The 12749-nt window shown below is 44.6% G+C and overlaps 1 protein-coding gene across 1 annotated transcript in view; it reads left to right on the plus strand.

The window, feature by feature from the left end:
• The first annotated feature begins 4518 nt into the window (after positions 1 to 4518).
• ACSL1 (acyl-CoA synthetase long chain family member 1) overlaps positions 4519 to 12749 on the plus strand; it is a 137598-nt gene continuing 129367 nt past the window's right edge. Inside the window, exon 1 of the mRNA XM_068273498.1 lies at positions 4519 to 4672. The gene's annotated coding sequence lies outside the window, so the exon portion shown is untranslated. The remainder of the gene's footprint in view (positions 4673 to 12749) is intronic.

A 12749-nucleotide genomic window follows, 5' to 3' on the forward strand; every position in this document is an offset into this window, starting at 1 on the left:
AATTCTTCCTCTGTACCACGATGGTCGGAGCCATGCTTATGCGCTTTGAGTCCCATGGGAGAAAAGCGCTTTACAAATGTTATTTGTTGTTGTTGTTGTTGTTGTTGAATACTCACATCTGTGTAAAAAGGTAACATTCTCAAGAAAACATGACAAAACAAAAGTGGCGATATTCACTCATCCCTATTGTATACATATTAACCAAAAATGGTGTGAAAGGCTGCATCAAATGAGCAAAAGTAGCTTTACCCTGGTTTTCATTCTGGTTACAGAGCTAATTCAACTCATACTTGGCTTTCAGGCAACTTTACTGTGCAGAGTAATTATGAAGGATTCACAGTTGATGAACAGATACAGTACAACATGGTTAGACACACTGGCAAAACAAATATGACAGCTACAGACAGGCTCACCAGGAATAAACTGTGCCCTATTAGAAGAACCAAATATCTAGTAGAACTTGGTCCACTGCTAACCTAAATATAAATGTCATTGGTACCATATGGATCTGCTCAATGTCATAGTCTCTTGTGCTTTGTCTTCTTATGACACGTGTAATCCTACTCATCTCTGGACCCAAATAACCTGGATATTCCATAACAGCATATTCTTAATTTCTAAATTATGATCTGGTGACTGCTGCTAGGCCCGGTTCACATTAGCGGTGGCTATCCGGAATAGCCGTGCCGGAGCCGCACCGCATGCTGGCCGGACGAAACGGACGCACGGCATAGCAATGTAAGTCTATGCCAGGGTTCACATGTGTCCGTTTCGTCCGGACCGGAGCCGGACCGGATCCGGACTCCGGTGTCCGTTCCAACATGCGCTATTTTTTGGTCCGGCTCCTCCGGCAGCCGTATCCGGGGCGGAGCCGGACTGCACCATCCGGCCAATGGAAACCAATGAGAACCGGAGAGCGCACAACACACTGGCAAAAAATCCGGATGTTCTACCCCACTTCCTATGAGGATTGTTGCGGCGATATTGTATCGGGGACACATGGGCAACCATTTTGGAGTGGAGCAGCACGAGCTGGAGATGTTGGCAGCATGTTGGAGGTGGAGGTGAGTGCTAAACAGCGGAGGGCCTGATTCCACAGGTCCCCCTTCTGCTGACCTCCCAGACCCCAACATTTTTTTTTGTTTTTATACAGGTTGTTATCTCTTTTAGAATCCGGATCCGGACCGCAACCGTGTTCATACCGCACGGAAACCGTATGCAACCGGACCGGATCCGGACAGGAACCGTACGGTTCAGGTCCGATCCGGCTCCGGTGCGGTCCGGACATCCGGTGCGGTTTTTGCAAAACCGCAAGTGTGAACCGGGCCTTAGGAATGGTCAGAAATGTAGTTTTCTGATTCCATTGAAAATCCAATTTCTGAAAATACTGATTACCGATACCGTGACATACGGATGGTAATCTGATTTCTGAATTCCGAGTCTTGGGATTGGCCTAAAACTTAAGCCAATCACAAGACTCGGGATTCAAAAATACTCAGTAGTATTGGACCAACCAGAGAATGCAGTGACTTACCGCAGAAATCGTAAACCGTAAAATCGAAATTTTAAGCCAAATAAAACTTGGTAGTGTCCGAGTCTTGTGATTGGTCTACAAATACCATGGTAATCCGATTTCTGATGAAAAAAATCTGCATTCTCCAATGCTTCTGAGTTCCGTGGTCGGCTAAAATTAACATATTGCGGTAACTCTGTATTTCCGCTCGGTAACGTAGCAGTAAGCTACGGTCAAACGCACCACCTCAGTTTGAAAGGGCCCTTAGGGTCCTTTTACACTATATCAGTTGCTGTCAGTTGTAACTGAAAAGACAACTGATGTGCAGTCCAGTGACCATATTTCCCTGTGGCCACTTTTACACTATATGCTGAAAAATTGAAGTTTGTTCACAATACACTACTATGGAGAAAAAAATGCATGATAACGCAACGCAATTAGAGTACCCTTCCTTTTACAGACATTCCATATGTGCTGCACCACTTACGATGGGCCTTCACCATCCCGCTACCTGGTTGATCTCAGTCACCCCAGTCTGGAATGTTGGCATAGGCACATTCCAGAATGTTGCCATGGGCACCCAGAGATTCTTAAAAAAAATACACAGGCTCACAGGCTAGTGATCACAATCTTTTTGAAAAATAATAATAACATTTCTATAGCACTTCTACTGTTGTACTAAAAGGGCTTGAGAGCTGCAGCCGTTAAGGGTGAACTTAATAGGGCACCCTGGAGTGTTAGGGCTGGAACCCACAGGAGCGCTTTTAGCAGCGTTTTGGCAGCACTGCGATACGCTAGCAGTTTGCCAAAACGCTGTGCTAATGTTAATGGATGGGGCAACTTCCACAGGAGCGTTTGCGTTTCTCAGAAACGCAAACGCAGGACCTGCAGCATTTTGGGAGCGCTAGCGCTTCAATGTAAAGTATTGAAACGCTAGTGGAAACGCTCAGCAAAACCTAAACTGAGCGGTTCTGCTAGCGTTTTGCGGTGCAGCGCAATGTAACAAAATGAAAAATTATTCACACGACCAATCAGGATAAAACCGCAAACCGCAAAACGCTACGCACCCGCTGGGCAAAAAAATACAATGTTGCAAAACGCGACCGCAAACGCGCATGAATCCGCTTGCAAACCGCTGTTACAAATTGCTAGCGGTTGCGTTTAGCGTTTGCGGTTTGCAGTGGGTTCCAGGCCTTATGGCCTATTTACACTACACCTGAATCCGTTTCCCTGCATGCAAGGGAGGTGGGGACACGCCGCCTATCTCCCTAATGACTTGCGGTCCCTAATGACTGTGGTGTGACAACTTGCTGCAGATTTCTGCAGCCTACAGCAGAATCTCTATAGCTGTGCATGGCACATTAGAAATGTCCACAGCTCCTAGTGGAAAACGAGCCTTGAGTCTTGCTCAAGGACTCTTTGCTGAATGGATACTGTGCCAGCAGAGACGGGACAAGGTCCTCCAGCACCCAAGGCTGAGACAGCAAAGTGCGCCCCTCCATCCCTCCCACCCCAGCCTTCACACACTGATTGCTATTAGACTAATAGGTGCCCCAGGGCCCCCAACCTCCCCAACACCTTAATCTCTAGTTATCTGGCTTGCAGTCATTGTCATGTATCCCCTTTTCTTATTTCTTTCTGCTTCAAACACAATTGTGAATGACAGCTGAAGGAATTTTGCGCCCCCTCCTACACTGCGCCCTGAGGCTGGAGCCTCTCCAGCCTCTGCCTCGGCCCGGCCCTGTGTGCCAGCCAGGATTACAACCCTTGTCTCCATTGTCAAACGAGGTGCCCTTAGGCCAGAAACCCACTAGGAGTGATTTCTAATCGCTAGTAATGATTTGAAAAAGCTCTGGCTAATGCAATGCTGTGGAAGATTTTTATTATAAAATCACATCGCACAAGTGGGATCACACCCATACATTAGCAAGAGTTTTCAAATCGCAAAGCGCTCAGAAAATCCCTCCTAGTGGGTTTCTGGCCTTAGGGCTGTTTCACCCCAAGAATGCTTTTCAACGATTTTCCAGCCTCTAGCATTTTGAAAAGTGCTTGGTTAATGTAATCAAATGGGTTACAGGTAGTCCCCGGTTTACGAACGCCCGAGTTAAGCATGACCTGCTGATACGAACGCCCGCCGACCTGCTGCAATGATGTCACGCCGCCGGGGACTACCTCCCCTGCTGCCGTTTTTTACGCAGAGTAGGCGCAGCGGAAGGCAGATAGGGGACATCTCACCTGTTCCATGCCGGTCTAACGTCCCATCGTGCTGCCTGGAAGCTGCGCGGCCCGTCCTCTCGCTCCGTTCACTGTTCCCCGGCGGCTTCTTATGCGTCGCATAATGATGCAATCAGGAGAAGCCCCCTAGTGGCAGCGCCTCCTAATGCGTCATTATGCGACGCATGAGAAGCCACCAGGTGGACAGTGAACGGAGAGGACGGGCCGCGCAGCTTCCGGGCAGCACGATGGGACGTTAGACCGGCATGGAACAGGTGAGATGTCCCCTATCTGACTTCCGCTGCGCCTACTCTGCTTAAGGAATGGGGGCGTCCCGACTTAAGAACGAATCTAGGTTACAAACGAACCTTCAGTCCCTATCTCGTTCGTTAACCGAGGACTACCTGTATTTCACACTGCAGTAATTCAAAATAAATTCACAAGATTCTTGAAAACTGATTTTTACACGTCAGGCTCAGGGAACTTTTGGAAGCATGGAAGAAACCAGATACAAATAATTGTGTTTGCACCTGCAGGAAATGACACCAGGCTACAGCAATGGATAATACAAATAATACAATGGCTGCAGCCAGCAGGTAGAAAGTACACAGCAGCACGCAAGCGGATTGTGCTTCTCAGTGGACTCCGCTAGTGACGTATATACGGTGAGATCTATCTATGTCTATGTCCAGATGCAATGGGAAGCGCACCGAGCAGCGCAGAGTGGGCGGGGCTGCGCCGAGAGCAGGGCGGGGCACTGGGAAGAGATGAGGCTCAGTGACACAGTAGTGAGTGGCTAGGGGATGTGTATGCAGAACATACAGGGAGTGCAGTTTGGGCGGTGCACGCGGCTTGCAGACACACGGCCCTGAGCTGTGTCCATATATATATATATAAATAGCACCGCCTGGCCTGGCATGCACGTTGTCCTTCTGCCTTGGTGAGGTAGGTTGCATGTGAATAGCAGCCCAGTGGTATGCATGATTACAGGCGGCCGGGCTAATGAGCCCACTGATTGCAGCGGGATTTCCTGGTATGACAGCGCAGGGCTGGCACATGCAGCTGGCGGTCCATGTGGTCAGTGGCCGGGAGGGAAGGTGGGATCGCGTTCACCAGTACCATATACATTATGTAGAGCCCTCATCCCATCAATATGCTGCCCTTCCCTGATAATGCATGCAGGAAACTGAAAGTGAAATGTCTATGCGGAGTGATGAGCAGCCCTGCGCATGATTTGCTGCTTATGGTGTCTTTGTGTCCATATGCGATGATTCCTGTGTATAGTGGGATAGGGATGCAGGGTTGTGCTGTGATCAGATCTAGTGGTCCTGTATTCCTTGTTATCACTGTATTGTAATTTGCTGTTTCCTCTGACAAATTTAACCCCCTCTGTTCCTTTGTCTTCGTGGCATTTCCAGCATGTAGCAGTGATCACTATCTATGATATGTACATATATCTAATCCGAATCAGGTCTGGCTGCTACCGGTAGCTGTAGTTAGGAGAAGCAGGCCTGAGGGCCCCTAATGGCTGTGTCTAGTTGTGCTAGACACCACATAGATATTACCCTGACTACTACCACAAGGTGTAGAAGGCTGTTCTACTGTTGTATTTACAAGCTTATCACTGGTGTGGCAATGCAGGCTTTGAATAGCAGCAGTGCCACCTAGTTGGCCAAATTGAGATAACACTGCAGTTAGTAATTTAACAGGGATCTGTCCATTCACTTCTTTATTATTATTATTATTATTATTATTATTATTATTATAATAATAATAATAATAATAATAATAATAATATTTTACCTAAAACTAATACTTGTTTTCATGGATAATGTGACCTGCAGTATAAAGATGCCATTGTAACTTAAAGTGCATATATATAGTCCCAAAATAAGTTGTCATGTGAGACTGTAAACAATCCCCCCCCTCCCCCCCAATAGTTTGGCATGTTGATTTGTTGAAAATCATTTTGTACATTTTAAATGGCTAGTATCCATTCAGACAGTCAATGTTTAAGCAACTGGGATTGATTTACTTTATCTGTGGTGTACCATTTACTTGGGATAATTGCTGTATCTGTTATGTACTAGCAGAGTGTTGTATGCAAACTATGCAACATTGAATTTAATTTGTTTCTTATTGTTTTTTGTTTTCCCCTAGAATTGTGCATCATTTCCATTCCAGCTTATTACAGGAAAAACATTGCACACCGTGAACGTGGCCTAATGCTATGACACATGTATTTGTCATTGTTATATTTATTTATCCCAGGTTTGATGTTAAATAGAATAAAAGTTAAACGCTGCATTCACACTGGTGCATTGCTTTTCCTATAAAAACATCACAATGGAGGGGAAAAGTCTCTTTGCGTGTTTCACGTGTGGTGTGCACCGCATACAGTAAACATACATTGCGCACAACATATGCTTCACTGCAACTATTATTGATTGTTGTAGTTATATACCGGCAACATATTATGCAGCGCTGTACAATAATAAAGTTACAGACAACACCATACAGGTTATAAGCCATAAGTCTCTTTGCGTGTTTCACGTGTGGTGTGCACCGCATACAGTAAACATACATTGCGCACAACATATGCTTCACTGCAACTATTATTGATTGTTGTATTTATATACCGGCAACATATTATGCAGCGCTGTACAATAATAAAGTTACAGACAACGCCATACAGGTTATAAGCCATAAGGCGGGAACACACTAAGCAGAAATACCAGCGTTGCAGAAAACGCACAACGCGTATGCGTTTTGTATATGTAAACTACAAATGCATCAAAATGCACGAAAAACTCGTGTTGGGGGAAAACCGCGAACGCACTGAAAACTCACTACAAATGCACAGATGCGCATAACAGAGAACGCAACCTTTCACGCACTGCCAAGTGTGTTCCCAGCATAGGGCCTTCACACTGGGAATCGTAAAACAGTAGCAAAATAGTTTTGCAAAGCGAATTTTGGTGTGATTGCGTCTTGCAATATTATAACATTGAAACGCAGTTGCTCCATAATAAAAAAAAAAAGTTACAAGCCGCGCATTTGTGATTTCAGCAAATCGGAAATCACTGCGATCGCTTAGTGTGCACTCTGCCATACACATTACATTGCAGTAGCGATTGGAAAAAGCTGCTGAAATCACGAGTAAAATGCTCTAGTGTGAATGAAGCCTAAGGGCTGAGACCCACTAGAGCGTTTTTGGCAGCATTTTGGGATTGCTTTCAATTGCTAGCAATTTCCCAAATCGCTTTTCCAATGTTGAGGATGGAGCAGATCCCACTGGAGCAATTGCGATTAGGGAAATTGCAGGACATGCAGCATTTTGGGAGTGTTTCCACTCCAATGTATTGTGCACTGCCCCAATCCCTGTGGGTGACCACATGTGTCAGCCGTTCACGCACTATGTCTTGGCTGCACATTTAATGGGTTGCTGCTGCCTGCTTAGATGTACATGCAGGGGATGGAAGCAACACCACTTGCCCACGCTGAATGCTTGCAGCTGCCAGCATGCGCCTTGTAGATCCTCAGATGAAGTTGATAGGTGGTGAACATGCCATTGACAGCTGTGAGACTGTATTGTGTTGTGTGTAATGGCAAAAGGATGTTCAGAAGCTAGTGTTTCTGCTGTAAATAGTGTTTTGTATGGGGAAGATCTGTACAGGATAAACGTAAACAAACAAATTCTGCTTCAGTGGCTTTATGTGCTTGTCCCTTAGATGATCCCTTGATAACAGCTGTCATGTGAATGAAGCACAGAAATAAGCTGTCATTATTAAGCGAGTGTGGTGTTTGTGTGATCATGTGACTAACGGATCAAAGTGCTATTCTTGTACTTCCCATGGCCTATTTCCTAGTCCTAGAGGACAGGACTTTCTCAGTGCCTGGAGGACTCTTCTCACCTCTGGCCTGTTCTGTGAAGAGCTCCTATGCTTCTCCCCATCAATATGCTCTCTCATATAACAGATTGGCTTTCTTGACATTTGAATAAGGCTTCCCAAACCTTTGTTCTGTTTTCAGTTCTCTGAGAAATGTAAATGTTGCTGTCTTTTTCTATTTATAGACGCCGGGGCACGGGAGGGGACGGACACACACACACACACACACACACACACACACACACACACACACACACACACACACACACACACACACACACACACACACACACACACACACACACACACACACACACACACACACACACACACACACACACACACACACACACACACACACACACACACACACACACACACACACACACACACACACGTTTCGGTTGCGTTTTTAGGAACGCTTGCGGCTGAGGAAACGCTTGGGTAATGTATTTCAGTGGGCTGGTGCACACCAGGTCGGTTTTAGATAAAACGCAAACTCCTGGGCAGCAGCATTTTTGGATTTCTGAGGCGTTTCTGCCTCCAATGTTAAGTATAGGAAAACCGCAAAACGCTTGATAAAACGCCAGATCAGAGCGGTTTTCCAGGCGGTTTTGTTACAGTAGCTGTTCAGTAACGGCTGTACGGTAACAATATCTGTAATCTGCTACACAAAACCGCAAAACGCTTCATAGTAAGAAAAAACTCTTCAAAAACTGCTAGAGTTTTGCGGATCTGCTAGCGGTTTTTGGTGTGCACTGGGCCTCTCTCTCTTTCCCTTTATTTTCTCTTTTTTTTTTTTTTTTTTTTTTTTTTTTTTTTTAAAGAGATTGAGCTTGAAAATGTCACTTAGGATAAAACTGAAGATAAAAAATGAATTGATAGGGGTTGTGGTTTCTTTATACCCTAATGTGTTGATCCCATTCTGTCTATTAGTAGTGTGTTTTGTCCTTTTCCATTCTTTTCCCATCAGGTAGATGATGGTCGATAGATACTTTCCGACAGATCCAATCGGATTTTTTGATCCTTTTTCTGATCACTTCTATGCTAATCGATCAGAAAAACAATCGGAAATCAGATCGGACCTGTCAGAAATTATCTATTCGACCCATCTATCTGATGGGAAATTGCATGGTGTGTACCAGACTTAAGGAAATTTCAAAGTCCTGATCTCACTCACTTTGGGCAGGGACATACCGGTACATTTGGTGACTGCAAGATCTGGTTTCTGTTTGGTAATCATATTAGGCAAAATTCAGTGCAGCTTTAGCTGCTTCTGTGTAGAGCTCACTCTGTAAACAGTGTGTGTGTCGTGTCGTATTAACATTTCACAGTTTTGCTTTACTCCAGGTTTACCTTACATTTTTATTGAGGATAGAGTAGGAAAGCTGAAATTTTTTTTTTACTGCTTTCTGTGTTCCCATTAAACAGAAGTCACCTCACTTGTTGACATGGGCAGGACATGAAACAAAATCTCTACGTATAGAACCCAGACAGCAATATAAATCTGACAGCGGCTCTAATTCTGCCTGCACCATTCACCTTGAAATATCTGTATTTTATATTTGGGCTGGCATCTTGCTGTACAATGTTACCCCAGTGAGGTTTTAGCAGAGAGATACAGATGTGCTCTAATTTCTTGGTTTCTTGGTTCTTTCAGGTGCTTGATGACAAGTTGAGAGGTGTTAATTAGCTGCCTGAGCTTGTTATATTTGTAGCACTGTCGCATTGTAAAGGCGCCAGTCAGTAAGGGCTTTCGTAAATCAGTCCCAAAGGTACTCAAAGCACAATAAAAAAAAAAAATCTATGCTGCTATCAGTAGTAATAAAGTAAAGCTGAATACCCACCAAAAGATGTATTGGGGAACCTATGGCGATGAGACCCGATGAACAGACATTCCCCGATTCTTCTTCCACCACAGGAACATGACGGGCGCAAACGATTGTGGTATTTTGGGTGAGAGTCTTTGGGGATCTTAAAGCAGTAGGATTAGCAATACTATGCCAGGGGAAAAAAACACATAAGTAGATAAATACTTGATCTACTTACATAAAACATGTATTGTACTGTCCACGTTTCGATTTCAGTGAATTTCATATAGTAAATGAATAGAATTCTGTTCCTGGAGGGAACCATGTCTTTTGCCCACAGTTTAGGCTAAATTCTGATGTCATTTCTGCCCTTTAATTTTTATTTTTTTTATTTTCTCCTCCAATCGCTGAGTCACTTCAGCCTTGCTTGTAAACACAAGTGAGCAGGGGATAGTGTTTCAGATGAGCAGCTAGGCAGGTAAATAAAGGGAAGAGGAGGAGGAATATATTCTAGATAAAAAGAACCCCAGCATGCAACTGTTTTGCACTGACTACTAAAGGGCCAGTGCTCCTTAAAGGTACTCCGAGCAGTATCAAAATCTGAACTTACCTGGGGCTTTCTCCAGCCCACCGTAGGTCGGGAGGTCCCTCGGCGTCCTTCTGGCTCTTCCCGCTTTAAAGGGAAGGTTCAAGCAAAATAAAAAGTTTCACTTACCCGGGGCTTCTACCAGCCCCATGCAGCCATCCTGTGCCCTCGTAGTCACTCACTGCTGCTCCAGTCCCCCACAGGCAGCATGCCGACCACGGAGGTTGGCGGGTCGCATTGCGTACATTTTTACGCATTCCAGCTAGTACAGGAACATTAACACATACATTTTTACGCGTTACTGGTTCAATGCGTACATTTTTACGCATTGAACCTGTAATGCGTAAAAATGTATGTGTTAATGTTCCTGCACTAGCGGGAATGCGTAAAAATGTACGCAATGCGTCCCGACGACCTCCGAGGTCGGCAAGCTGCCAGCGGGGGACTGGAGCAGCAGTGAGTGACTACGAGGGCACAGGATGGCTGCATGGGGCTGGTAGAAGCCCCGGGTAAGTGAAACTCATTTTTTTATTTTGCTTGGACATTCCCTTTTAAAGATCTGTTTTTCTGCGATATTCATGTTCACCATGCGTTGCAAAAATGTACCCAAAACGTGGAAAAAACACATGTGAAAAAAATTGCTAGGCCAATTGAAGGCGGCCTGGTGATGCGCTGATCCACCTTTTGCGCAATATTACATCAATATTTACAGAAAAAGGAAAAACCCTAGCAAACTGGTCCATGGAATAAAAATGGATTAAATGAAAGTAATACTTGAGTAACAGTACTGTATATGTTACACCTCTATGTACAATTGACAAGGTGAGCTGTTCACACTATGCTTTGTCTATTGAGCAGTGTCATGGAAGATGCTGGTACTATGTAAATACTTATTAATAATAATCCTAACAGAGGTGCCAAGCTATCAATATACTCAGAGCTGTGAGATACTCCGTTCGTTTATTGCCTGATGAAGCGGGATGTTTGCCCGTGAAACGCGTTGCACTTTTATGTAGGAGTATGTGAATAAATTGTGAATTTTTTTTCTACAATCAACAGCGATTTTTTTTTTTTTTTTTTTTTTTTTTTTTTTTTTTTTTTTTTTTTTTTTGTCTGTTTGTGTGTGGACGGTCCACCACCGCCACCTAAACAGTTTTAAACCTTTTATCTTGTTTTATCCTACTGGCGCCTCTGTATCCTTGCATAATAATAATCCTAGTTGCATATGGAAAGAAAAATAAGGCAGCTTCAGCTGGACACATTTATCTTACAGAGTGTTTGTATGGGTGAAAGTGAGTTTTTGTTTTTTTTTCATAGTGGGCTACGGTTATTAGGCCAGTGGTCGGCTTCAGAGGTGGATCTGATCTAATTGCTTATTTCACTTGCAGTGCTCATTTCTTTGCATTATCGAAAGAGCTTATAAATATAGAAGTTCTTAGCAGGTCATCAGTGCAGAACATTTCTGGTTGCTGCTTTCTCAAAATAGAAGCTCATTCTGACTTGGCTGTATTGAAACAGGAGCCAGTGTTATATGGGTCGGATGATGTAAAGACTCTTTTATTTGAAAGTGAAAATAGGCGCTTGGAGACCCTGAGCATGAATGATTGTACAGCGTCAGTTGTCAGTAGTTATCAGTGTCTTCTCGTAGAGCCCTTGCAAGTTCCGCTTTTTAAGTGCCACCCAGAAGCTGTGTTGTCAGAGTAATCTATTCATGACATGGAGCACACACCAGGATGCTGATTTTGTAGAAAAGTGTCCATTTTTTTTATTTATAGGCTGTTTAAATGTTGCTTTCACTTAATAATTTTTTTTTTCTTTCTGTGATTAAGTTGGTATGTGTCACTGGATTCCTGAATCTTATGCCCATCGGCCGTACATATGCTTATAATTGTGAGGTTAAAAAAGAGACCGTGTAACAAAAACAATCCCTCTGGGGGATACTTGCCTCGGGAGGGGGAAGCCACAGGGTCCCAATGAGGCTTCCCCATCCTCTGTAGCTTGGGGTAATCCAGTGCTGGCTCCCCCGAAAGTCCCTTGACAACGGTGCTCAGGCAATATTTACCTACTGCGATCCTGCGCAGGCGCACAAGCGGCTCTTCATTCGGGTTAATGCGGAAATGGCTGAACCTGATCCGATCCGCTCTACTGCACAGGCGCAAAGGACTCTCGCCTGCGCAGTAGAGTGGATCCGATCGGGTTCAGCTATTTCCGCTTTAACCCGAATGAAGAGCCGCTAGTGCGCCTGCGCAGGATCATGGTAGGTAAATATTTACCTCGCCGCTGTTCAAGGGGTCGCCACGCTAGATTGCCAGGACATCAGAGGATCGGGAAGCCTCATTAGGATCCAGAGGCTTCCCCTTCCTGAGGTAAATATCCCACAGAGGGGTTTATTTATTTATTTTTTTTATTTTTTTTTAGTTTATTTTTTTATTACAGGTTTTCTTTAAAATATACAGTAATAAGTAGAAGTCCCTATTATCTGGCACAGGCGGGGGCTGCATGATGCCGGATATGTGTGCATGCCAGTTGCTTGAGAAGTGATGGAACCTGGCCTAAAATATTACTAACCCCCTCCCCCCCCCCCCCCATGCCCACCAGCACTCCATCCCCTCCTCCCCTGTAGAAATGCAGATTGGTGCGCAGCTGAAACTACTGACAGAACCTCCGGGTGCCGCCGTCTTCACTTCCTGCAGCTGCTTTGATGCATCCACGCTGTATGTCTCCTGAAGTGTGCA

Source organism: Hyperolius riggenbachi, chromosome 1, assembly GCF_040937935.1.
Source record: "Hyperolius riggenbachi isolate aHypRig1 chromosome 1, aHypRig1.pri, whole genome shotgun sequence".
NCBI classification, from domain to species: Eukaryota; Metazoa; Chordata; class Amphibia; order Anura; family Hyperoliidae; genus Hyperolius; species Hyperolius riggenbachi.